The sequence below is a fragment of the Scylla paramamosain genome, chromosome 9 (assembly GCF_035594125.1).
Source record: "Scylla paramamosain isolate STU-SP2022 chromosome 9, ASM3559412v1, whole genome shotgun sequence".
Taxonomy (NCBI): Eukaryota; Metazoa; Arthropoda; class Malacostraca; order Decapoda; family Portunidae; genus Scylla; species Scylla paramamosain.
The window spans coordinates 13,412,501-13,437,500 of record NC_087159.1 but is presented as its reverse complement, the minus strand read 5'-3'; the positions used below and the strand labels follow the sequence as shown (position 1 = coordinate 13,437,500).

Genomic DNA, 25,000 nt, shown 5'->3' with positions numbered 1-25,000 from the left:
CCTCGTGGATGAGAGGGGACGGGGCGACCGACGGAGAGGGAGGGCTTGATGGGCCTTCCCGCTGCCAGCCGCACGAACCGCCCCTTCACGCCCATGCTGGAGTCTGCATCACACAGCTTCACAAGTGTCTCATTCCTCATGTGCAGGTGGTGAGGTCCGTGGCAAGGGCGACAGGTAAGCTGATCCGCCTCACGACTGACTCACTTGGCAGGTGCAGGAACGTTCCCCATCCACTGACTGACGCTCTCGCCCTCTTCCTCATAAATTATTCGTGTCATTAAGTACTGGCAGAAGTTTAATTATATTCTTGATATAATATGCACGGCCGACACTTGCATCTCCGTGTAGTACCGCATCGATTATGAGATTTGTTTGTAGTGCATGAAATATTTACTGACGTCAAAGGAACCGTTCCTCGTTGAATTTTTTCACCCCAGGAGTTCGGGAGTCATTTTGAAGCTTCTCTAATTAAAAGTGAAGCGGTGGATGTTTCCTTTCACTCTGCATGTCGGAAACCATAAATCCTGCCTCAGTGTCCCTATTTATTTTCGGATCTGTGCACACATATGGAGGGGACCAGCCGGTTTATTGCCCTATTTGTCTCAATTTCGAGGTGTGAAAAATAAGTATGAGGTTGGAATGCGTCGGTGTGAGGGGAGGCTGGCGAGGGGAGGAGACTGTGGGGGTCGGAGGAGAGAGGGGAGGAGCCGGGCAACGTGCTCCTCCCGGTCCCGGGTTGTCCGTCAGTTTGGCGGAGTTTCCCCTCCCTCGGCCACCTCAGTCATCCGGCGGCGCTCGGAGGGGACACGTATCGCCCTTCCCATCCTCGTGGTACTGATCAATCCCTGTTCCCGTGGGATTTGCAGGGATCTGGGAGGGTTGTGTGATTGACTGATCTTGCCCTGAGGACCCAGGATCGCCACGCAGGGCCCTAAGACGCGAGTAAAGCCGGGTGGTGTGCATCCTTGTGAGGGAAGTGTTTGTGAGGGGAGAGAGAACCGGGTTGATCCTACGCTGCTCCTGCCGCACTGGTGGTGAGGGGAAGGACCCGCCCACCTCCCCGCCTGCCGCCCATCCACGCCTTCGATGGAAGCACAATCCGCTTCAGGAGCAGGCTCAGGATGAACAAAGCAGGCCGTGTTACTTCTTTAGCGGCGTGTGGCGGCCGACCTGCGTGCGAGGAAGACGCTGGGAGACTGGAGTGCCTGGCTGGGAGAGTGAGTGAGTGTGCTGACCTCGGTATAGCGGCCGCCTCCACACTCGGCATCAAGGACGGCTCAATGCTTGCCCCGTCCGTGTTCCGGGGTCGTGGTGCGTAGGGAGGGACGCTCACACTGGCGGTGGCGTCTCGGTGCCCTGGTGAGCCGCAGTGCCTGGGGACTGGAGGCGGTGTGTACGTGCTGATTTTTTTTTTTTACTTTATTTTATTTTATATATATATATTTTTTTTTTTCTGGGAGGAAGGTCAAGGTAAAATATTGGACTGGGGAGAACAAGTGACTCAGGCGATAATATGAAACGTGGTGAAAAATAGTAGCGACATATCTCAAACGTGTGTGTTTTGTGTATGCGTGCGTGTGTTACGTGTGTGTGAAGAGAGAGAGAGAGAGAGAGAGAGAGAGAGAGAGTACTGCTTCTGTTGCTATGAGTATCGTCGTTGTTGCCATGTTACATTTATATCTTTCTCCCTTTAACTCGCCAATCGTTCTAATGCAATATTTGCCCACGTGGAGGTCGCGGGGACGTCCTCGGCGGCGCTGTTCGCTCAGACCTGTACGCACAAAACCTGTTAAGGGAGGAGCCGCGGGGTCCTGGTGAGCCTTGGGTACGAGGGAGGCACACACGTATTTACTGATGATTAACGCACAACAGCTGCCCGCCAAAATAGTTCTAATGGCTGTACTCAAAACTAATTATTGCCCGAAATAATTCATACACTTACAGGATCCTGTTCACGTTTTTTTTTTTTTTTTTTTTTTCAGCAGCTAAATCGAATCCCTAGAAAAGGTTGAGTATTTTTGCTAAGCCAGTTTTGTGTTTGAAGTTGTATGATCCACTTGAGATGTGTTTTTATATACCTGTTAAACTCCATTGAGCAGGTAATTAGGAAGTGGGTGATGGGTTGAGAATGATAAGTGATGATAATGACTAATTCATCATGTGTCAAGAACACGCACTCCAGGTTTATATTAAGGTTAGAAAAAGTCGGGAGTTTTTACGTTGTATCTGAGTGTGATGTCTCCTTTCTTTTTAGTGAAGCTTTTTTATGGCTGTGGTGGCGGTGGTGCTGGAGGCACGTTGATTATTCTTCTATCATAAACCACAGATGTTCCTTAATATACAGTACGGCGGGAAGAGAGAGAGAGAGAGAGAGAGAGAGAGAGAGAGAGAGAGAGAGAGAGTGTCAGGCATACTTCAACCTTAGTTAAGGCGGTTGCCAGGTGTGCTGGTTTCAGTCCTTAGCTCCTCCCTTCTCATCCCTTCCCTCCCCGCTCTTCCTATCCCATCCCTTCCTCTTTCCTCCCATTTAGTCTCATCCTCCTCCTTGCCCTAATATCCCTTCATGTTCCTTCAGCTTGACATTCCCTTTAGGACCCCACCACCCCCATCAGTCCTTCAGCACCACGTTACTAACTCATGTTCCTTCAGTAACTCCTTCTCGACACATTCCCTGCAGTACCACACGACCCCTTCAGGTCTTGAGCACCCCCTCATTATCACCACCACATCACCAACCACTTGTCTTTGTGCCTTCTTCAGCGCCTCCATCAGTTCTCCTTTGTTCCTGCAACTCCTCTATTTGCCTTTCAACACTTTTTCTTCGTTTCATATGTCGTGAAAGGCAATTGGCGAAAGGTAATTGCATCACGTAAGTTATCATGTCAGAATTACCTTATTTGTATGAAATTATACGAGTAGTAATTGGACGTTTAATCTTTTTTTTTTTTCTCTCTTTTTTTGCTTGTTTTAAATAATGGTTAACTGTCGTGCTTGTGAATTTGTACTTATACCCCACCATGCACCTCCTGTGTTGATGTGGTGCGCTTTTGTGGGAGTTATTGATCGCACGCTAAGGATATTTATAGCAGCGCGAAGGAGAGCAGGAATGGAGGATAAAGAGCGAGGCATATGAACGGGAGCGAGGAAGAGAGAGAGAATGGATAAAATTTACCATGCTCGATAAAAGAAGGGAAAAAACTGTCGAAGAACATCTGGGAGAAATTGGGAGGCATAAGAAAGACAGATGTTGACACTGACGGATATAAATGAGAGAACGACGACTCACGAGGAAGACAAAACACACACCAATACGGACTGATAAATGCCACGACTTGGAGAGCTACGAACACACGAACACAAGGACACACCGAGACTCGCGTGCCCCTCCGTGATGAATAAAGAAACAGACAAGACTAAGAAGAGAAACACTCCCATAACGGAAGCTCCACACCGCCAGGCGTCACAATGACCCATCCCAATCAAGGGCTTATCATTTATATCCTCGTGGGCGGGAGCAGGTGGCGGCGGGGAGCGAGGGGAGGTGCGGGTCAGGAAGAGGGAAGGTGTGGGAGGAGAGACTATTAATGTGGTTTGGGAGCTCGTGGTCTGGCGGCATTAAGGGGGGAAGGAGAGGGCAAAGGGGAAGACTGCTTGGTCGGTAAAGGGGAATGCTGCTTAATGGGGTGAAGGGAAGGGGAGTGTTATGGAATGGACGTGAAAAAGGGGATGACGGGGCGGCAGGGGGTGAGTGTGATATGTGCGGCAGGGTGAAGGAAACGCGATGTGGATGCAGAAGCTAATGTTGGTTGGGTGAGTCTCGTTTGAGGTGGCAGCTGTGTGTGGGCAGGTGGAGGACGAGGGAGGGGAGGGAGGGGATTAGAGTGGGTGAGGAAGGAGAAGTAGGAGGAAGGGAGAAATTAAAGAGGTTGTGAGGGAAGGGGAGAGAGAAACTGAATGACGCTGCGAGGAAAGGAGAGGAGGAAGAAAAGATGGACGGAGTGAGGGGGGCAGTGAGGAAAAACAAGGCTAGGGAAGAAAAGGAAAGGATGCAGTGAAGGAGGTCGGGAAGGAACAAGGGGAACAGCCACGAGGCGAAGAGAGTAAAGGGCAAGTTAGACTTTATCACTTCAATTTGCTTATAAGAATTTAAAGGCGGTTTATGGATGGCTATATAATCAGGCTGCGGTCAGAGATTACAATGTTCAGACTTACTAAATGCGTGATATGGTAGAACAGTGCGTAGTGAAAGGGCCACTGTTTACGACCACATAAACGCGATGATGTAAGCAATGCGGTTAAGCTGAAAGGGAATACTACAGCAGGAGGCAGTGTGTGTGTGTGTGTGTGTGTGTGTGTGTGTGTGTGTGTGTGTGTGTGTGTGTGGTCGGGCAGTGGGGCGTGTCCATTTGGGGAGTGTGAGTCATCCCAGTGCAAAAACCAGCTCATAACAGCGTGATGTGAAGAAGGGGAGTCGAGGAACGTGAAAAAGGGTACCACATGTCTGCAAAATTGCATCCTCGTTGGACAATGTGAGTACCATATGGGAGGGAGGCGGGGCGGGGCGCGGAGAGGCGAGGCGGGGGACAGGACGGCGAGTGAGGGTAAAGAAGACACTAGACAAATGAAGCCAGTGAGTGCTGCAAGGAAGATGAGACGTGCAGTAAATTAATGTAGGAGTTTTATATGCAGCAAGTATTAAAGACAAAAGCCAGAAGAGGATAACATAGGTTGTTAAAGAGAATGTTGAGAGGGCGTGGAATTAATGATGTCAAAAAAGAATCGTGCAGGAAGAAAATTAAGATCGTTGAAGAAGTAATTTAAAACCTGAATGTGCTCCAGTTATTGTAGATAAAGATTAAATGAATAAAGAAAGCATTCAATTAAAAATGCGAGGTAGGTGAATGCATGGCTGGAGGAGGCGAGCTGAGGAGTCAGATAAGGCCATTCAGGATATGCCGAACCTGCAAAGGAATTTTTACGTAAATTAATTGGGTAAATAAAGAAGATGAATAGAGCTGTGTGCACGAAATCGCTTTGAAGTCGAAGTAACTTGTCAGTGAAGGGACGGCGGGCGAGTGGCAGGTCGGATGGACGTCGCAGTGAGGCGTGACAGAGGCTGTGGAGGCATCTTGTTCTGGGATTACTAGTGCTCAGGCTCCCTCTGGCCTCACAGCAACACTAAACCTCGGCTCTCCACTTTCTTCACGCCACGGTCGCCCCGCACCGCCTTCCTCCATTCCTTCCTCTGCCCACGCTGCCGGCCAGGGTGGTTTCTCTGCTCACGGCTTTACAGAGTTCTATCTTATCTCGCTGCATAATTCAAGCCGCTGCTCTAAGCCTGCTTCAAAGGGACCAGCCTCCCATTCGGCGGCAGTTTAATACAGTTCATGGCAACCTGTGACTTGGCTGACTTTCACGTTTGATTGTTACCAAATTTCAATGTATTTTGCTTGATTATAGCGGTAGGTCTTGCTTAAGATTTTATGAATTTACTCAGTCTTCAAGGAAAGGAAAAGACTGGAACAAGATAAGACTGCGCACGATTCCTGTTATATTCCATTTAGTTTTCCTGAAGTGCGGCAATGGGGCGGCCGCTGATAAGATGTTTTGTCTGCCGCATGACATTTGGGGGCCACTCACCTCCCATCCCCTGAGCAGAGAGTGAGGGCCAGGAGGGGGCAGGCGTCATTACCAGCTGGGAGTGTTTCCAGGGAAGGAGGAAGCGACGAGAGAAGAGAGGAGAGGGAACCCGAGAAGATTGGTATAGTTTTATAGTTTTATATTTTTCTTGTCAGTCAGGGAGATAACATGAGAGAGAGAGAGAGAGAGAGAGAGAGAGAGAGAGAGAGAGAGAGAGAGAGAGAGAGAGAGAGGGAGAGAGCGTAAAATTATATACACCTTGCATATTTTTCCTTCCAAACGTAAATGAAAGAGAAAAAGCAAAAGACATTGCGACCTCTTTCAGCGTTCTCTTCCTTTTGTTTCTTTCCCTTTGCCAGAAAGAAAAAATTATGCACGAAACGAGAGAGAGAGAGAGAGAGAGAGAGGAGAGAGAGAGAGAGAGAGAGAGAGAGAGAGAGAGAGAGGAGAGGGAGAGAGAGAGAGAGACCTTCCGCCTACCCTTCCCTATCCCTAGTCCTCTTTTCCTTTCTCTGCTTCCTCTCCCTTCACCTTCCTTTTTTTCCTTATCAGGTCGGCGCCTCCCCCTGTCGTGCACTATTGCAAATTTATTTATAAGCTTCATAAAAGTCACCGCTGTGTTTGTGTGAGGTCGTGTTTTCAGGCGTTACGCATCTCTATTCTCACATGCTGCAGCTCCTCGCTATGCCCCGTTCCCTTTTCTCTTCCTTCCTTTCCTCTTAACTCCCCTTCATGTCCTCTCCTCCTTCTCCTCCTCCTCCTCCGCAGTGCCTGGTGTCGCGAGGTACGAGAGAGGGGAAGTATCGGGTTGATAGAGACACTTATTACAACACTATGACGGTTGCCTCACGTGCGTCTGTTCTATGCTTGGTTGTGACGAGGGGAGAGATCTGAGAGAGAGAAGAGAGAGGAGAGAGAGAGAGAGAGAGAGAGAGAGAGAGAGAGAGAGAGAGAGAGAGAGAGAGAGAGAGAGAGAGACGCGTGGGAAGTATATTGACGTCGGTGAGATGTAAAACGGCTTTGTTGTTTGTTGTCGTTGGTGGTGGGGTGGTGGTGGTATTAGCGGTGGTGGTGGTGGTGGTGACGCTGTTGGTGTTGGAGGCAGCGGCGGTGGCGTCGGAGTGTTTAAACAAAGCGGGCCTGACGAAACGGTATTGTTGACATTGTCTTGTGGCGATCAATATACCGTGTCCGTATATCTAATTGGAATCTCTCATTCTCTCTCTCTCCTCTCTCTCTCTCCTCTCTCTCTCTCTCTCTCTCTCTCTCTCCTCTCTCTCTCTCCTTGATCCCTCGTGTTTGTTTACCATGTTACTTCATCTCAAGTGTGCGTACTGTGAGCACACCAAGTACTAGAGATATATTCCCCTCCAACACAAACACACACACACACACACACACACCAATGCAACAGTCATGTACAATCCCAGTAAAAGTGTAGTTATATCAGCATATCCATTCTGCTCCACCCTCCCGTGATATTCTTGTGTCTATGCTGAGGGGATTGCATCGATGTGCAAAGTTTTCACGTAATCGGCTTTACTTTCGTTCCCCTTCACTGCTCCCCTCTCCCCTCACGTCCTCCCCTCGCATTCCCTCACACTTCCTTCCTTGTCCCACGAATTTAAACGCATATATTCACTATACTGTATACATACAATCTGGGGAGTTATTCTTGCCCTTCACCCTCCTCCCGCAGGGCCGCACCACAGACGTGTTCATTCATACTTTTTCTTCATTGGTAAAGCGGCTTATGTTTCAATCCAGCCACACCCAATCCACAGCCGCCGTGCCCCCATGCTACTGTCCACGTTGCCGCTTCTCATTCTCCCCAGTCACGTCTTTTCCGGAGCTCCGCCACGTTTATCACGCTCATGAGTTTTTTTGTTTTTTTTTTTGTTTCTCGGTACGTTTATTAGACTCGCAAATAAGCTGGAAAGACTCCCCTTTGACTCACGGCCTCGCATTCCTTTCCTGCACCTCCATGGCTTCTTCCTCGCCCAGATACAAGATTCCTGCCCCCAACCCACAGTTCACCGCATTTCGCTACAGCGTGGTGCATTGCCTGGACAACATCAATATTTTCCCCTTCCCTGTTTCCGCTTCTCTTGGTCTACTCTCACTCTTATTATTTTCCAACTTATTCCTTGCCTCCCTTAATCTACTTGTCTTTAATCGTTCTCGTGTTCCCGTCTTGTGTCTCCTTCGTCAGGGTCTCAGTGTCCCTTGATGGGTTTTTGTTTTTGTATGGCATGCAGGAGTCCCGCCACGGCCATCAGATGTACTCTACGTGGTCTTGAGCTAATGAGATGTCCTTTGGAAGTAATTTGGGGAGGACCTTGAAGTATAAGAGAGAAGAGGAAGGCCGCCTTTGAGGACTCCTTCCCGCCACCTTAAGGAGTAGACGAGGAGGTGGAGGAGGCACTCGGCCCATCTCACGACAACCAAAATGAATGACGCTCTTCACAGTGAATATTAGGAAAGTTGGCGTCCGTCCGTCTTTCTCCACGGGCTATAATGGTGGTGACATGGCCGTTTGGTCGGTAGCACCGGGAGTGGTGGTGGTTGTGGTGGTGATGGCGTGGAGTGTTTATGTGGTGGCTTGCGGAGTGGGGTTATGGCGCGTCGTGATGCTGGCGGAGGTGGTGTAAAGTGGCGCGGTGCGGTTAGTGGGAACGTCTTACCAGCATTGAGGCGTGATGGTGGTAAGCGTTGGTGTGACCGAGTGGAGACAGAGTGGCATTAAGTTGCGTCGCTTCCATTGCTATTCTCGGCAAGCGTTGGGATCACCGCTGCGGTTAGTGTAGGGCTGCGGCTTGGCGACTAAAGCCCCGCCCGACACATGAAGAGCTTGGGTTACGTCACGCGTACTGCTATGTGTAGTTGTCCTGTGCTACTACACTCGTTTGTTTATCTGTATTTCTTGCTTCTTGTTCTTGATGAGACGGAAGAGAAAGAGAAAAGTATTTATATTGCTCTAAGATATATCGAAGACAGTGCTTAAAAATGTATAAAATAATAATAAAAATATATCTTTTCCAGTTACATGCACTGTTAACTTTGCAACTCGATATATTACTCCTCCCTTACTGGTAATCGACTAATCTTGACATTCTCTCTCTCTCTCTCTCTCTCTCTCTCTCTCTCTCTCTCTCTCTCTCTCTCTCTCTCTCTCTCTCTCTCTCTCTCTCTCTCTCTCTCTCTCTCATTATCTTCCTGCTCGCCATAGAGACAGACGGCGTAGTGAAGATAATGAGGAGGACGGTGGAGAGTATAATAATCAGAGCTGAGTAAGGACGCATCCTTCTCGCCGTGTCGTTACTTGAACTGTTGGGAAGGTATAAGAGAAGTGAAGAGGGGAGGACTTGGAAAGAAGCCGTCACGTAAGCAACTAATTGAAAAGGTTATAGGTCAGAAAAAAAAAACAACATAAACTAAGAAGAGAGAAGTTAGAAAGAGACGGCAAGAACTGGAGACTTACGGATGAAAGCTTTATGTCTTCAAATTTATGGTGTTTTGGTTGTATTTCGATAATTTTATATTTCAAAGCAAGTGTCACTGTCAAATTCCACAGCAAGTTGAAACCTTGTAATATAAAGTGAGAGAAGGTTGCTGTTTTGTAGTGAATCTTGGTTTGGTATGTGGAAGGGATCCATAGGGTCGCACAGTATGCACATCAGTATTCAAGTACACATGAATTCAGACGTTAAGTTGGGCTAAGTAGGCATTGCGTTTGGTCAGTCACCCTTTATGGCTTAAGTAAGATGGCACATGAAAGGCAGCCGTCTGTTACGCAGTGACAAGCATATTCTGAAGCTCCAAGCACAGCAGGGTCGTCACGTACAGACACGGTAATGGAGAAGCAATACACTTTTTGCATATCAGCCATTTTCTCGGTTATCAACCTCACTTGTACAGTAACACCTGCATGGAAACGGACGGCTTTTTACTCACACAAACATATACTCGCACAAACATTTACAGACTACTTGAGATATAGTTTAACGAGATTCCAATATATATGAAATTATAAAAAGAAGCGTAGCGTCATAATTACAGAAGAAAACTTCGTGTGAATAATCCCCTTCTGTTTAAGTGTGTGTGTGTGTGTGTGTGTGTGTGTGTGTGTGTGTGTGTGTGTGTGTGTGTGTGTGACTTGCGATAACGTTTCCGAGATTAAAGTTGAGGGCGTGAAATGGTATTATTAAGACCACGTGCATTTCTCGTCTGGCAGATATTGAAATTATGAATATTTGTATCGAATTTTCATCCTATATCCATGCATCTGAAGCCTGGATATTGCTTTCCGATCCGCCTTTTTTCTTTGTGTGGAGAGAGAGAGAGAGAGAGAGAGAGAGAGAGAGAGAGAGAGAGAGAGAGAGAGAGAGAGAGAGAGAGAGAGAGAGAGAGCTTATGTCAGTGTAAATGTATATGAAGGAAGCGGGTGAGGAAACAAGGAAATGAGTAGATTAATGAAGTGATAGAGGCACAAGGAAAGACAGAGAAGGAAAGTTAGGCGTTGGTCTCTGGCAGAAGGCAAAAAAAAAGAACGGGCGTGAGGGTGGTTGAAGAGGTGACGGTGGCGAGGCAGACGAGGAAAAGAATGAAGAGCGTGGGCGGCTGAGAGAGAGAGAGAGAGAGAGAGAGAGAGAGAGAGAGAGAGAGAGAGAGAGAGAGAGAGAGAGAGAGAGAGAGAGAGAGATTTTTTTCTTTATCTGGTGCGGGCTCCACACGTAGGCGGCAGGCATTGTGCGTCGGGATCTGAAGAAGAGAAAAATACAAACAACGACAACAATAAGAACGCCGAGACGAATGGGAAAAAAAAATAGAATAAAAGACCTGACCAAACAAACCAAACCAAAAAAAAAAACTACGTATGATATGAAAATAAAAAAAAGAACCCGCTTATACCGAGAGAGAGAGAGAGAGAGAGAGAGAGAGAGAGAGAGAGAGAGAGAGAGAGAGAGAGAGAGAGAGAGAGAGAGAGAGAGAGAGAGAGAGAGAGAGAGAGAGAGAGAGAGAGAGAGAGAGCATCCTGTACGTAAGAACATTAGACACTCACAAAACCTTGCATCTATTCCATGCCACTAATCAAGGAAAGGAAATGCAAGAGGTGTTGCTTAGGTCGAGGCGAGGAGGTTAGGAGACGCTCAGCGCCTAGAGAGAGAGAGAGAGAGAGAGAGAGAGAGAGAGAGAGAGAGAGAGAGAGAGAGAGAGAGAGAGTCTGAAGGTCGCAACCGCCATGTCGGGAGAACAAGAAGTGGAAGAGGAGGAGTGTAAGGACCACCGAGGCTAACAAAGAGAAGGAAAAAGAACTGGAGGAGAAGTACTAGGTGGTGGCGGAGAGGAAGTAGAAAGGAGAGGAGGTAGAAAGAGGCGTAGTTTGTAAACAGTCGTCAGGCCAAAGGTGGCGTTTTGTAGACGTACTGATGGGAGGAGGAGGGAGGTGTATTTTCGGTGGAGGAGGAGGAGGACGTCGAAGTGAAGGAACAAGAAGAGTAAGAGGAGGAAAAGTCGGAGAAGCAAAATGAGATAGAGTAAAATGAGAGCAAGATGGGAGACATGGAGCTGTGGAACGGAATGAAAGGCCAGAGAGAGAGAGAGAGAGAGAGAGAGAGAGAGAGAGAGAGAGAGAGAGAGAGAGAGAGAGAGAGAGAGAGAGAGAGAGAGTAGGGGTCGTGGTAGAGGGACTATGGACGTATTGATTACACACAACCGTTCCAGCCCATCCTGACTCCCTTCTTTCCCCCTCCCCTATAAACACACCCCTCCACCCTCACTCTCACCCATTCACCCATCCCCACCCTCACCTCTCACCTTTCCTGTCCCGTGCCATCCACTCAGCATGCTCCCCACCACCGACCTTGTATGGCACCCCTCACCCCTCCGCCCAGTGCCTCTCCCTCTCTTGTTTTCTTCTCCATAATTGAAGAAGTACATTAGTAGTAATTAATTTCTCCATCTACTCTCCTGTTCATGGAGTCTGTAGCGCCCTCTAATGGTTATTTTTTCTCTCTCGCCAGATACATTTTTGTACTTTTCTCTGACTAGTCTTCCTTTACTAATTCTCAGTGAAGCATCTATTTTAGTAATGATGCCAGAAATTATGTATTATTTGTACTGCTATAGTATTCTCTGACAGGCTGTATCACTCGTGTCATTAGAGGCATTCACGATGTATCACTCACCCCTGGCACGGTTGCTCCACGTGGTGCTGGCAACAGCGGTGCCTCAGTGTCTCGCCCTCATCTTTATGCTAAATACTGAACGACTCTTGACGACATCCAGACATTTGATGTTATGTGGGACAAAAGCCTCAAAGGAGCTGGATCGCTGCCCCGCTACCAAACAGTCTCTTCAGAATCTCATTGTGACAGACCCTCACCTTCCTGATGGAGGCCACGCAGTGCTGCCCCACACACACCTCTGCTGTGCATGTCAAATAAAACAGCCCCTTGGAATGACGTTCCATGCCGCTGTGATCCCATCTAACTCATCCTTAATGTACGCACACACTATAAAATTTCTTAATGTTTCCTACTTTCTTTTTCTTTTTCTTTGTTCACAACTGTTAATAATAAAAGTAAATAAAGTTCCTTCAGTATACACTTTTACGCTAATTCCTTTTCTTTCGCATTATTTTCTTTTAATACCCATCGTTACTTTTGACTTTTCACCAAAATACCCAGTTTTGAAGAATTACTTTATGAAATCTCCCCCACACGGCATACACGGAGGAGCTTTTTGAATAATTACTTTCCATTTCTGTATCTCTCTTTTCCCTCATCCATCCCCGCCCTACTCACCCATTCACCAGGACGTCCCGCGCGGCACCCCTCATTCCCTACATTCGCTGATCAAAACAAAAACTTCGACAAAAATAAAAGGAGATGTGTCTCGCGATCACGAAGCTGAGGCTCAAGTGTGTCTTAAGAGGGCACCTCACCAGCCTTTGATGCCTGGAGAGAGAGAGAGAGAGAGAGAGAGAGAGAGAGAGAGAGAGAGAGAGAGAGAGAGAGAGAGAGAGAGAGAGAGAGAGAGAGCAAATAAACGGACAGAGAAAACAGTTAAGACAAACGACAGATAGACATGCATGCAGACAGAGCGACAGACAGGCAGATAAACAAACAAATAAATAAACAAAGAACTAATACAGAACAAATGCAGGAGAATGATAAAATAAATTCGATTACTTTGAAGGGATTAAAAAAAAAATAATCAAGAATAAACTGAAGGATTTGGGAATTCAGTTAAACAAAATTTATGTAGTGATTAATGGAGAGAGAGAGAGAGAGAGAGAGAGAGAGAGAGAGAGAGAGAGAGAGAGAGAGAGAGAGAGAGAGAGAGAGAGAGGGGGAACTGAAAATAAGGAGTGCGTACGTGGAAATGAGAAAAAGAGAATATACAAAGATAAAAAGAAATGCGAGAAGTGCACTGGGAGATGAAGAGGAAGAGGGGAGAAGGAGTGAGGTATATAAGGAGAGAGTGAAAAGAAGTGTGCTTTATACGCAGAGGGGGAGGGAAAGAAAAAAAAAACGATATGAGAGAGAGAGAGAGAGAGAGAGAGAGAGAGAGAGAGAGAGAGAGAGAGAGAGAGAGAGAGAGAGAGAGAGAGAGGCACTTAAATGTAACTCTAAGTGCAACACACGAGGCATTAAAACAAAAAGAAGAGCGACTTGGCAACATCCCGCTGTGGTGAGGGGGGGGGGGGTACGGGCAGCGACATCTTATACAACACTGATGAAGGAGGAAGGAAAGTGCTCGCAGGCGGCTGGTTCCTGAGGGAGGAGCGGAAGGGAAGAGGCAGTGGTGGTGGTGGTGGTGGTGGTGGGAGTGCTGCAGGGAGAGATAAATAAAAATATGAAGTTACAAAACGCACATCACGTCTTTCTGAAGTTTTGTTTATCGCCGGGAAAGTTTTATAATGGTGAATGTTGTTGTTGTGGTTGTTAGAGACAATGGTGGTGGTGGTGGTGGTGGTGGTGTGGTAGGGTCAGTGGCTTTGTTTTGTGGTGGTGGGGAGACAAGCAGTAAATGGTATATGAGAGACAAAGGATGATTGGATGGTTCTGTGAGATTAAGGGGGAGGAAAGATGGGGGTGAAGGAACCTAAACGGAACGGAAGGGAGAAGAAAGAAGAAAGAAAAGTGGACGCGACAGATATTGTATAGTGTACAAGGGGGACTGTGTTGAACCCGACGGGGATAAATTTGACAGGGATCGGGTGAAGGGTGAGAAATAGCCGGTGTTCTCGTTCGTGGTGGGCGGGGGGGGGGTGCGGGGAGGAGGCCTGGTGGTGATGCTGAGGATGAAGGACCTGGCGGATGGATGGATTAGTGAAACAGGTTCAGTGATTGGGCGACATGGAAGGCCTGGATGAATGAGTGCATGGATGGATGACTGGAAAAAAAAAAGTATGTGAACGAATTACCGGAGGATGAATGGGAAAAGATTAAAGTAAAAAGTTGAACGAAATTGGATTAAAGAAAGAGTGCATAGGAAGGGTGTTTTATTGTGAAGGTAATGGGTTAGGGTGAGGGCACGGAACGGTAATGGGTTTTGGTCTATTTAGGGAAACTAGAGGGCGCGTGATGTGGGTCCATTAGAGAAAGCAGCGACTGGCAAGGCCCCGGTTTGGAATCTGCAACAAGTGCCCGAGTGTGAGCCTCTTGTGAAGGTGTGACTTGTTCAAGAAGTTTGTGTGTGTGTGTGTGTGTGTGTGTGTGTGTGTGTGTGTGTGTGTGTGTGTGTGTGTGTGTGTGTGTGTGTGTGTGTGTGTGTTTGTCTCTGTGTGTGTGTGTGTGTGTGTGTGTGTGTGTGTGTGTGTGTCTGTGTGTCGCTGTTTCTGTTGTTGTGGTGGTGGCGGTGGTGGTGGTCTCTCCTCCTCCTCCTCCTCCTCCTCCTCCTCCTCCTTCTCCTCCTCCTCCTCCTAATATTCTCTCTCTCTCTCTCTCTCTCTCTCTCTCTCTCTCTCTCTCTCTCTCTCTCTCTCTCTCTCTCTCTCTCTCGAGCCCTCATTCCTCTGATTGTCTCCTCCTTATGGTGAGAAGTGGTCACTCTTTTTCTCCTTCAGATTCTTTATCCTCTATTCTGTCTTTCCTTTTAAGTTCGGTCTTGCTCAAACACACACACACACACACACACACACACACACACACACACACCTTAAGTTATGTAGGGTAAGTGAACTGATACTTGCCTTATAAGCAGACTCGTAACAGAAGCACCTCCACTGTAATCAGCATTCATAACTAGAGTTCAGCTCATCTCCTTATTACTCTCTCTCTCTCTCTCTCTCTCTCTCTCTCTCTCTCTCTCTCTCTCTCTCTCTCTCTCTCTCTCTCTCTCTCTCTCTCTGCCAAGCATCCCTCCTCTACTAATTCTTCATTGTCGAGTCAGGGTGATACACTCAATCATTCTATTTAACACGCTTGTTATCTTCTCCTCCTGGCGCCTACTTACCAGGTTATGAGGCCGCTTATTCGTTTAGAAACGCCTCGTACGTCACATACCTTAAAAGTTCGTTGTATAATTATGAGGTAGCGAATGTCTGATTTTTCCCCCTTTCTTGCATCCTCCCCTACGTATATTCTTCTCCCTCTCTCTTCTCCCCTTCCTGCATACACATTTCTTTTTTCTTGGTATTCATGGGAGAGTTAAGCTCCTCGGCCATTCCTTCCCCTCCCATTACTGCAGGGAAGAGAGACCTATTGGGAGGCAGCCGGGCGTGTGTCTCTCATTAGTAGCCACGTGAACGCCTGCGTGTCGGATTTGTTGTGGCGGCGTCAGCCAGGCGGAGGAGGGACGGGGGACCAACCCTCGAACGTCCATCTTTATATCTCTTCATGCCCCTCCTCCTCCTCCTCCTCCTCCTCCTCGCCTACTTCTTCCCTTCTTTATACATGTTCGTCATGCCAGAAGCTTTCGTTGGTGAAGTTTGTTTTTCCTCTATCCTTCTCACTCCCTATCTGCTTGCTCCTCTCCCTCCCTTATCATGGACTGTGAGGTGCTATATCAATTTACTAAAAGGACGGAGAGAGAGAGAGAGAGAGAGAGAGAGAGAGAGAGAGAGAGAGAGAGAGAGAGAGAGAGAGAGAGAGAGAGAGAGAGATTGTGTGGTTCTTAAAGCATAATAGATGGTCAAAGGAGCGGCATACAAATGGTCTGAAGTACTTCAGCTCTCGGGGCAAGAGAACAAACAGGGGTGTTAGAGACTAAGAATTATGACTTGAGACTAAAGGGGCACAGCCATCCAGACCCCCAACCACACTGCCAACCACACAGCCAACCACAGGGCTTGCCACTCACAACCATACAGCCAGTCACAGCCGACCATACAGTCATTCCTCAGCCAACCAAACACACACACACACACACACACACACACACACACACACAAACACACACATATCACGTCAGCCTACAACGCAGCCACACAGCCAGTAGTAATCAGCCACACAGACATCCACACAGCTAGTTAGCCAGCCAGACAGTGACTCGCATAAGTACACATTCACCCTACGTACTACTTAACCAATTACCCAGCGGACCACTGGAGGAAACACACACAACCGCGGCCATTCAGCTCGCCACGCACCAGCCATCCACTTCATACCACACGTCCCAGCCAGACACAAAGCCACGCAGCGCACAGCAGAGGAGCAGAGGCGCAGCAGCTCAGCCAAACGCACCACAAATCACTCCTAAGCTGGCTAACCACATACACAACCAACAGAAAGTCACTTGAGAGACGCTATCAGGGCTCTCTCTCTCTCTCTCTCTCTCTCTCTCTCTCTCTCTCTCTCTCTCTCTCTCTCTCTCTCTATCTGGTCAGGCGGACAGTCAGTATCTCACCCCGCCAGCTTCTCCCTCTCCTCCCTAGCCCCCTTCGTGCCCTCCTAACTTCATTACATCGTTGGCCGCTGAGAAGTTAGTGTAGCCAACTGAGAGGTTCCGAGTAATACGATTCCTGTCCTTTTTTTTACTGTAGAAAGGAAAGTCCAGTTTGTTTTGTGATGGAGTAGATCGTGACTCTTCACTGGTTGTGCTGTATTGTGTAGTGGGGAAGATGTTTCGTGGCACTCTTTTTTACTGTCTAATTTATTAATGTAGATGCGTATTCCTCTCTCTCTCTCTCTCTCTCTCTCTCTCTCTCTCTCTCTCTCTCTCTCTCTCTCTCTCTCTCTCTCTCTCTCTCTCTTTCTCTCTCTCTCGGCTATTTTGCTGTCATTCAGGGAGGAGTTCATTTAAATTTCAGGGACTGTGAGGAAAAGTCACTGGGGTGTACTGGGATCTCATAATGTTTCACTTTTAAGAGTCAGTGGGCGTGAAACAGCCGTGGATGTGTGGCCTTAATGGGGTCCTCGGGGCGCCTTGGGTGGTGCGGGCGCGGCTTGAGGACGGTGGATGAGACAACTGGATTACGGTGGATGGGAAGTGCAAGGGGGACAAATGTGGGGCGATGAACTCAAGATAAAATGCAGATATAAGGCAGATAGTGCGCAGATAGAGTGAAGTGAATAGATAAATCGGATATGGGGCGTAGATGCATTATTGGAGAACGAATTAGTGAGACAGAGAGGTGAGCTGGCAACTAGATGACAGTACAAAGAGGTGGAAGGACAGAGAAAACAAGAACTTCAAAGAGCAACGCTGTACACTCACACACACACACACACACACACACACACACACACACATTAAGGCGAACTGTTTACCACTCACCACCCCACTACCACCCTAACACAGCGTCACAACACTCCTGTACACACACACACACACACACACGTACACCACGCCCCTCCCTTTCTCCACTTCCCTCTCCTTTCCCTCACCCCTTCCCTCCCTTCCCCACAAGGCAAACACCAGCATCATGTTGTGTTGAACGACCGAGATTTTACGCGACGCTTTGTGTGTGTTTGTGTATATACGTGTGTGGTTTGTGTGTGTTGCTGTGTTCTTTGTTACTTGTGTGTATGTGTGGGAGGTGTGTGTGTGTGTTTGTGTGTGTGTTTTGGCGTGCGTGTATATCGTTCGCTTGCAAGTTTGTCGTGTGGCTGTATGCATGTGTACGCGTATGATTAGCGTATAACTGTTGGTATTTTGTGATGATTTGTTGAATGATTAAGGGCTCTGGGGGAAGTACAAAGGAAAGCTACGTCCACGAACAAAACGCGAATACGAGGAAGGAATAGATGAAGGTGAAAAGAAAGACAGTGAAAATATCAGACCTGCAGCAGTAAGTAAAGAGAACAAAATTTCTGGCACCTGAAAGACCCTCAGAAGTTATTGCCTGGCCGACCGCACCTGGGGAGAGACCGTCTGTTTGTCACGCCGCCACCACTGGGACCGTCTGGCGAGCGTGAGGGTCAGGAGGGAGAGGGGAGGCGATGCGAGGAGAAGGATGAGAGAGTGAGAGAGAGATATAAGAGGGGAAATGGAAGTCAGGCGAGAGAGAGAGAGAGAGAGAGAGAGAGAGAGAGAGAGAGAGAGAGAGAGAGAGAGAGAGAGAGAGAGAGAACGGGGGGATAACGTGAAGAATAAGAGGAAATTTTTGTGGGTTAACAAAGAATGGTTTGGGAATGAAAAAAATTAAAGTGTGGGGGAGTGAAGAGAATGTCAGTATGCATTTCACGTGACATGCCCGCCCGCGCTCTCACACACCCACAGTCATCAGCTTCCAATCTTTCACACACACACATACACACACACACACACACACACACACACACACACACACACACACAGGGGGAGGGAGGCGGGGGAGGCAGAAAAGTTACATGTACACAGTGTGGAATAAAAGGTGGACAATTGTTTCACTTACAGAGAGAGAGGGAGGAGAGAGAGAGAGAGAGAGAGAGAGAGAGAGAGAGAGAGAGAGAGAGAGAGAGAGAGAGAGAGACGTTTTGATCACATTAAAGATGCAACTCATCATCGGAACAAATAACAGTGTCTTTTGCATACCGCCTCTTCCTCCTCTCTCCTCTCTATGATCATTACCGATACCTCCTCCTCCTCCTCCTCTTCCACCTCCTCCTCTCGCTCCTCGCCACTAACCACCCTTAGTTGACAGGCTGCAGTTGTTTGCTCTCGCGTGCTGCCCTCTATTATCCACTACCACCACCACCACCACCACCACCACCACCACCGCCTCGTCCTCCTCTCAAGCCGTGCCTCGCATTCCCCTCTATGGCGCGTTTCCCTAAGCTCGTACTTGAGTTTGTTTTGCTCTCTACTTTTAGCTTCTTGTTTTTTTCTCCTCTTTTGTCTCTTTCCTAGATAAGAACAAAGTTTACTCCTCCTCTTCTTCTTCTTCTTCTCCTCCTCCTCCTCCTCCTCCTCCTCCTCCTCCTCCTCCTCCTCCTCCTCCTCCTTTTCCTCCCTTTCTCGTTTTCCTCCTCGTCGTCCGTGTTTGTGGATTATTTTTATTTGCATAGTGTAGTACTTTCTCTCTCTCTCTCTCTCTCTCTCTCTCTCTCTCTCTCTCTCTCTCTCTCTCTCTCTCTCTCTCTCTCTCTATTACAGCAATTTTAGTTTTATAATGTTATTACTTCCTCGCAAGGCGGACCCTAATCTTCTCTTCCATTTTTTTTTTAATCAAAGTAAATGTTGTGGTTATTTTTTTTCTACTGGATAATCTTTCATATTTTAGTCGGGTGGTCTGTAAAGATTTCGTGAGTGTGAGCTCTTGAGGATGTGAATGATTGTGAAGGAAGCTTTGCACTGCCGTCAGCTTCTTACCTTCCCACGCTGAGTGTGTCGTGATGTCGTGATGTCGTGATGATGTTGCGTGAGTATTACTTTTCTGATCCGCTTAGCAAGGCCAGGATACACAGAGATGAAGAATTTAACAACAGAGAGCTATTCCCGCCTTCTAAAGTCACAGGTGGTAACACCGTCCTTTGTTGACAAGCTTGCGAACTAATTTGGCAACTGTATTTCCGCCTGGTGGTGAATTTCTAAATCATTAATGATGGTTCTGGTACAGCGGTTCGTTTATGCCTCTGAACCAATAACAATTTTCCTCAAGTTCAATCACATACTGTTTTGTCCATTCAGAGAAGAATTTCGAATGACATTAGTGATAACATAAGAACATAAGAAAATAAGGGAAGCTGCAAGAAGCTGTCAGGCCTGCACGTGGCAATCCTTATGTAAGGCATGCATACCTACCTATTTCCACCTTACATCCTCATCCATAAATTTGTCTAAAGGTATGAACGATGGAGTATTTCAAGCCTTTCGGTGCCAGTAGTTATTTTATACCAGTAAAGCCGTCTAGTGTTGTTGAAATCAAATAAAAAAAAAAGTGCATCATTAGCAGTAAAAAGTTAGTGATAGTCGACTGATGAGGCAGCTCGTGCATAATGGTGAGGCCTCGTGGCACCCACTGCTCCCCCACACCACTTAAGGGTTTACCAGGTACTGATATTGGCACCACTTCATATCCAAACGTCGCACACAACAAGGAATATCTGCCCCTTGAAAATCATCTCGAGCAAACTTAGGGAGCGAGGCAGACTTACATACATACACTAGTTTAGGCATCCCTGTTTTAGTGCCTCATTTTTCCCTCACTTATGGGTTGGTTTTCCTTCATATAATATTCAGTTTTCCTTAATTTACATAGTGGTTAATTTCCTTCCCAGGTGCGAGTTAATTTTCGGCGTAGGTCATGCTCACATTTTTACCTCCCGGGTGATGGGAAGTGTCGTTCTTACACCTGATTAGCTTCCTCATTAAAAGTAGACAATTTTTGCGGCCCCGAGCACCTTTCCTAATTATTGTCTGGCGGGAGTAGAGTATCATTTTTTTTTTTTTTTGCGGGAACTGGGGAATTACATTCTCTCTCTCTCTCTCTCTCTCTCTCTCTCTCTCTCTCTCTCTCTCTCTCTCTCTCTCTCTCTCTCTCTCTCTCTCTCTCTCTCTCTCTCTCTCTCCGTACTCGAATGATTGACATTATTGTGGCGACTGTGAAATTAATATGACTAAAAGCTTTATCATTTCTGTCGCTGTTCTTTTGTTATTACTCTCGTCAGGCACAGAATGTTTTTGAAAATACGCAGGCATGGACAGGCAATAGTTGACGAAAGATTAAATTGAAATGTCCCTTTTTTTTCAATGTTTTTTTTTTTTGTACCCATATTATTTTGATTACTATGTAGTATATATATTGTTCGCGTTCGTGCTTCTGTTGTTGTTGTTGTTGTTGTTGTTGTTGTTGTTGTTGTTAGTGTTGTTGTTGTTGTTGTTGTTGTTGTTGTTGTTGTTGTTGTTGTTGTTGCTGCTGCTGTTTTATTATTATTATTATTATTATTAGTAGTAGTAGTAGTAGTAGTAGTAGTAGTAGTAGTAGTAGTAGTAGTAGTAGCAGCAGCAGTAGTAGTAGTGGTAGTTTTAGTAGTAGTAGTAATAGTAGTAGTAGTAATAGTAGTAGTAGTAGTAGTAGTAGTAGTAGTAGTTAAAACAGCAATAGTGGACGTAGCAACAATAACTTCAGCACAAGCGCCAATGGATGAAGTGATGGTAGTAATATTGTGTATATGAATTTGACACCTACAGCAGATTAAAGTGATGAGCAGATAAAGTTGTGTATTGACTGGTGGATAGATAAACAAACAGAGAGAGAGATGGCGACAGACAGACAGACAGACAGGCAGACAGACAGAGACAGAGAGACAGGGAGACGAAAAGATTCCTTCTTGACTGAATTAACCGCGCCTCCCTCCACGATACTGCAACTCACCAAACAAACAAAAAAGTATGCAAAAAAAAAACGCCTGGAATCTTCATCAGACCCTAAGAAGATTAATTTTCCTCTCGAATATTAGTATACTTTTTGAAATGTTGATTTTTGGAGAGATGCACTGCCTTTTCATTTATTTTTCATATTTTTTCAGTGGTAAATTCTCTCTCTCTCTCTCTCTCTCTCTCTCTCTCTCTCTCTCTCTCTCTCTCTCTCTCTCTCTCTCTCTCTCTCTCAGTACAGGAATGCACAGGAAATTGCGGTTGTAACTTCAAAGACAGACTTAGGCATTACATCTGTAATTTTGTGGCTCTTTACTCGTACGATTTGTGTGTGTGTGCGCGCGCGTGTGTGTGTGTGTGTGTGTGTGTGTGTGTGTGTGTGTGTGTGTGTGTGTGTGTGTGTGTGTGTGTGTGGGAGCGGTAAAATCTAATAATAGTCATTATTTTTTTCAAATTCGCCCATTCTTTTACACACACACACACACACACACACACACACACACACACACACACACACACACTACCGTAAAGCATGAAATATATTATATAGGAAAGACTTGGATAACGAGAGAGAGAGAGAGAGAGAGAGAGAGAGAGAGAGAGAGAGAGAGAGAGAGAGGAGGGCGGAAGGGAGACATTCAGAAAATAGAGGGGAGACTAGAGGTAAAAATTTGAACTTTTCAAAAATTTGTTGTTCGTGACTTTTCTTCTCTTACTCGTAACGTTTACATCGTAGTATTTTTTCCTCCAGACTTTTGTCCGTTTTGTTTGCATGATTATTTATTTTGCTTCCTTTTCTGTTGCTCCCTCTGAATAAGTTTCTCATTCCTGGAAAAAATTACGACCCTGATTTTTTTTTCTCTCATTTCTCTCCAGGTCCTCCTTTGTTAACAGTTTTTTTTATCCATCTTCTCATTTTTCTCCTTTCTTTTTTCTTTTTCTGTGCCCTCTCTTCCTCCTCCTCGTCTTCCTCTGTCTTGCCTTGTTTTCATTATTTTATTTTCTTTCGTAAAAAATAGACTGTCTGACATTTTCTTTTCCAGCTTTTTTTTTTATTTGTTTGTTTCTTTCTCTGCATATTTTGTTTTCAATAAATTCTTTCCATCAACTTTAGCCCATTTGACTTTTTTTATTATCTTCTACTTTTCATTTATTTAATGAAGCATTTCTCCTCCATTTAAGTAATTATTTATTTTGTCAGATTAACTCCATGTATTTATTTAACATTTTCGTAACATTTTTTTCCTTACCTTTCACTGACCTGCTCTAGTCACCTCTACCTCCCAGTTCTCCTCCTCCTCCTCCTCCTACCAGCCACCCCTGCTCCTTCACGTCATCTGTTTCTCCGTCTCCCTTTCTTTCCTTCCCCACTCTTACCTCACTTCACCTCGCCTTTCCTGCCTCCCACCCTCTCTCTCTCTCTCTCTCTCTCTCTCTCTCTCTCTCTCTCTCTCTCTCTCTCTCTCTCTCTCTCTCTCTCTCTCTCTCTCTCTCTCTCTCTCTCTCTCTCTCTCTCTCTCTCTCTCTCTCTCTCTCTCTCTCTCTCTCTCTCTCTCTCTCTCTCTCTCTCTCACTGCCTCTCCGCCCCTCTCTCCTCACCCGCCCCACGGGCCATTACCCTCTGGTCCGCCTAGAACTGATTGGAACATTTTCCCGTCACACCAAATATAACCATGGAATGAATCTCCTCCTCCCCTTCCTCCTCCTCCTCCTCCTCCTCCTCCTCCTCCTCCTCCTCCTCCTTATCTTCCTCCACCTCCTCCTCCTTCGCCTCCTCAATTTGCTAAGGCTGGGACGCAAACAAGAAATACAGTGAGTATACGTAGTGGAAGTGAAAAATAAACCTGTCCTGAAACACGAGGTGAAAACGGGAGATTAAAGTCAGAGCTGGCAACCCACAACTCCAAGCCTGAATAAAAAGCTAAAAAGAAAAACAAAACAAAAAGGGAGAAGGGAACAACTCTTTAAACAATACAGAAGTCTGCTGGAGGTCTGCTGAGAGAGAGAGAGAGAGAGAGAGAGAGAGAGAGAGAGAGAGAGAGAGAGAGAGAGAGAGAGAGAGAGAGAAGGGGGAGTAACAACGTAGACGGATTCCATGATGTGAAGAAATGAAGAATGAAAACAATAATATCCCCAAAAAAAAGAAAGAAAAAAGAAAAGCATATTAATCCGCAACATTAAACCGACAAATACTACATGAAAAGAGGAAATATAAAAACAAAGGGAAACCAAACTATTGTAAAAAGAAGGTTCTCTTAAAAATAAAAGATAGATGGAAGGGAACAAGCACAAAAATAAAGTGTTTGGGATAAGTGGAGAGTGACAGAAAGAGTGGGGTGAAAGGTTAGTAATAGAGGGGAAAGAGAAAGAAAGGAATAAAGAAGGAAAGAAAGGAAGGGAATGAGAGTGGAGGGCGGGGGCAGAGAGAGGGGAGGAGGGGTGTTTGTAAAGGGGTGAGGCACTTGGGAGGATGAAGGAGGGAGAGAAGAAGGGAGAGAGAGTGAGCAAGTAGAGGGTCAAGACACTTAAGAGAGAGGGAGGGAGGGAGAGGAGGAAAGTGAGGGAAGGAGGGAGGGAGATGGAGGAAAGCAGGAGAGGGTAAGGGAGAAAACTGGAGATAGGGAGGAAGAGAGGAGGAGGAGAGTGGGGGAATGGAGGAGGGAGGGAGATGGAGGAAGGTAGGAGAGGGTAAGGGAGAAGTTCGGAGGTAGGGAGGGAGAGGAGAGTGGAGGAAGAGAGGAGGAGGAGGAAAGTGAGGAATGGAGATAAGAAGTGGTTATGCAGGAGAGAGAAGCATGTCTGACGGAGGAAAGATCTGGCAGCTAGTAAGGCATTAAAGAGAGAGAGAGAGAGAGAGAGAGAGAGAGAGAGAGAGAGAGAGAGAGAGAGAGAGAGAGAGAGAGAGAGAGAGAGAGCGCACTACGACTAAACAAGACCTCCTTTCCTCCTAAATGTTATGACTAATAATAAACTATTACCTTAACCACCGCCATTACCACCACCATTACCACCACCACCATCAGCACCACCACCACCACCACCAGCTTTTAGAATCAAATTAATAGGATGGCAAAGTGAATTTCTCTTCTGATTTTATGTCCTTCCTTATTTGTTCCTTAGAGACAGAATGAAAAAAAAATAAATAAAATAAACGAGTTCGGAGAATGAATATATTACGAAACGAGAGAGAGAGAGAGAGAGAGAGAGAGAGAGAGAGAGAGAGAGAGAGAGAGAGAGAGAGAGAGAGAGAGATTATATATATCTGAGAAGGCCAGTGAATCATCCTGCATAGACATCGCTATCATATTCTTGCCCTATAAATATTAACACATTGAGAATTTACGTTGGAAGGAAGGAAGAGGGAAAGACGAAGAGGAGGATGGAAAATGTGGGACAGAAAACAAATAAAGGAAGGAAAGCATTGAGAAGGAAAAATAGAAAAGAAAGGAGACAAAGAAAGAACAGTGAGAAAGAAGAGATTGAATAAGGAAGAAATAACAAGAAAAGTAGAAATGAATAGGGGAAAAAATAAAAGAAAGAAGAATAAAGGTAAAGCAAAGAACGAATAGGAGAGAAAGCAGATAGAGAAAGGATAAAAAGAAAAAAAGAAAGA

At 46.3% G+C, this 25,000-nt stretch overlaps 1 protein-coding gene across 4 annotated transcripts in view; it reads left to right on the top strand.

Annotated features, from left to right (window-relative positions):
* Positions 1 to 25,000, top strand: part of LOC135103643 (colorectal mutant cancer protein-like) — a 68,507-nt gene that overhangs the window by 19,073 nt on the left and 24,434 nt on the right. For 2 of the 4 annotated variants that reach the window (XM_064010194.1, XM_064010193.1), the window contains exon 1: positions 1 to 831. This exon is cut by the window's left edge and continues 604 nt beyond it. The exons of the other annotated variants lie outside the window; for them this stretch is intronic. The gene's annotated coding sequence lies outside the window, so the exon portion shown is untranslated. The remainder of the gene's footprint in view (positions 832 to 25,000) is intronic. 4 annotated transcript variants of the gene reach the window in all.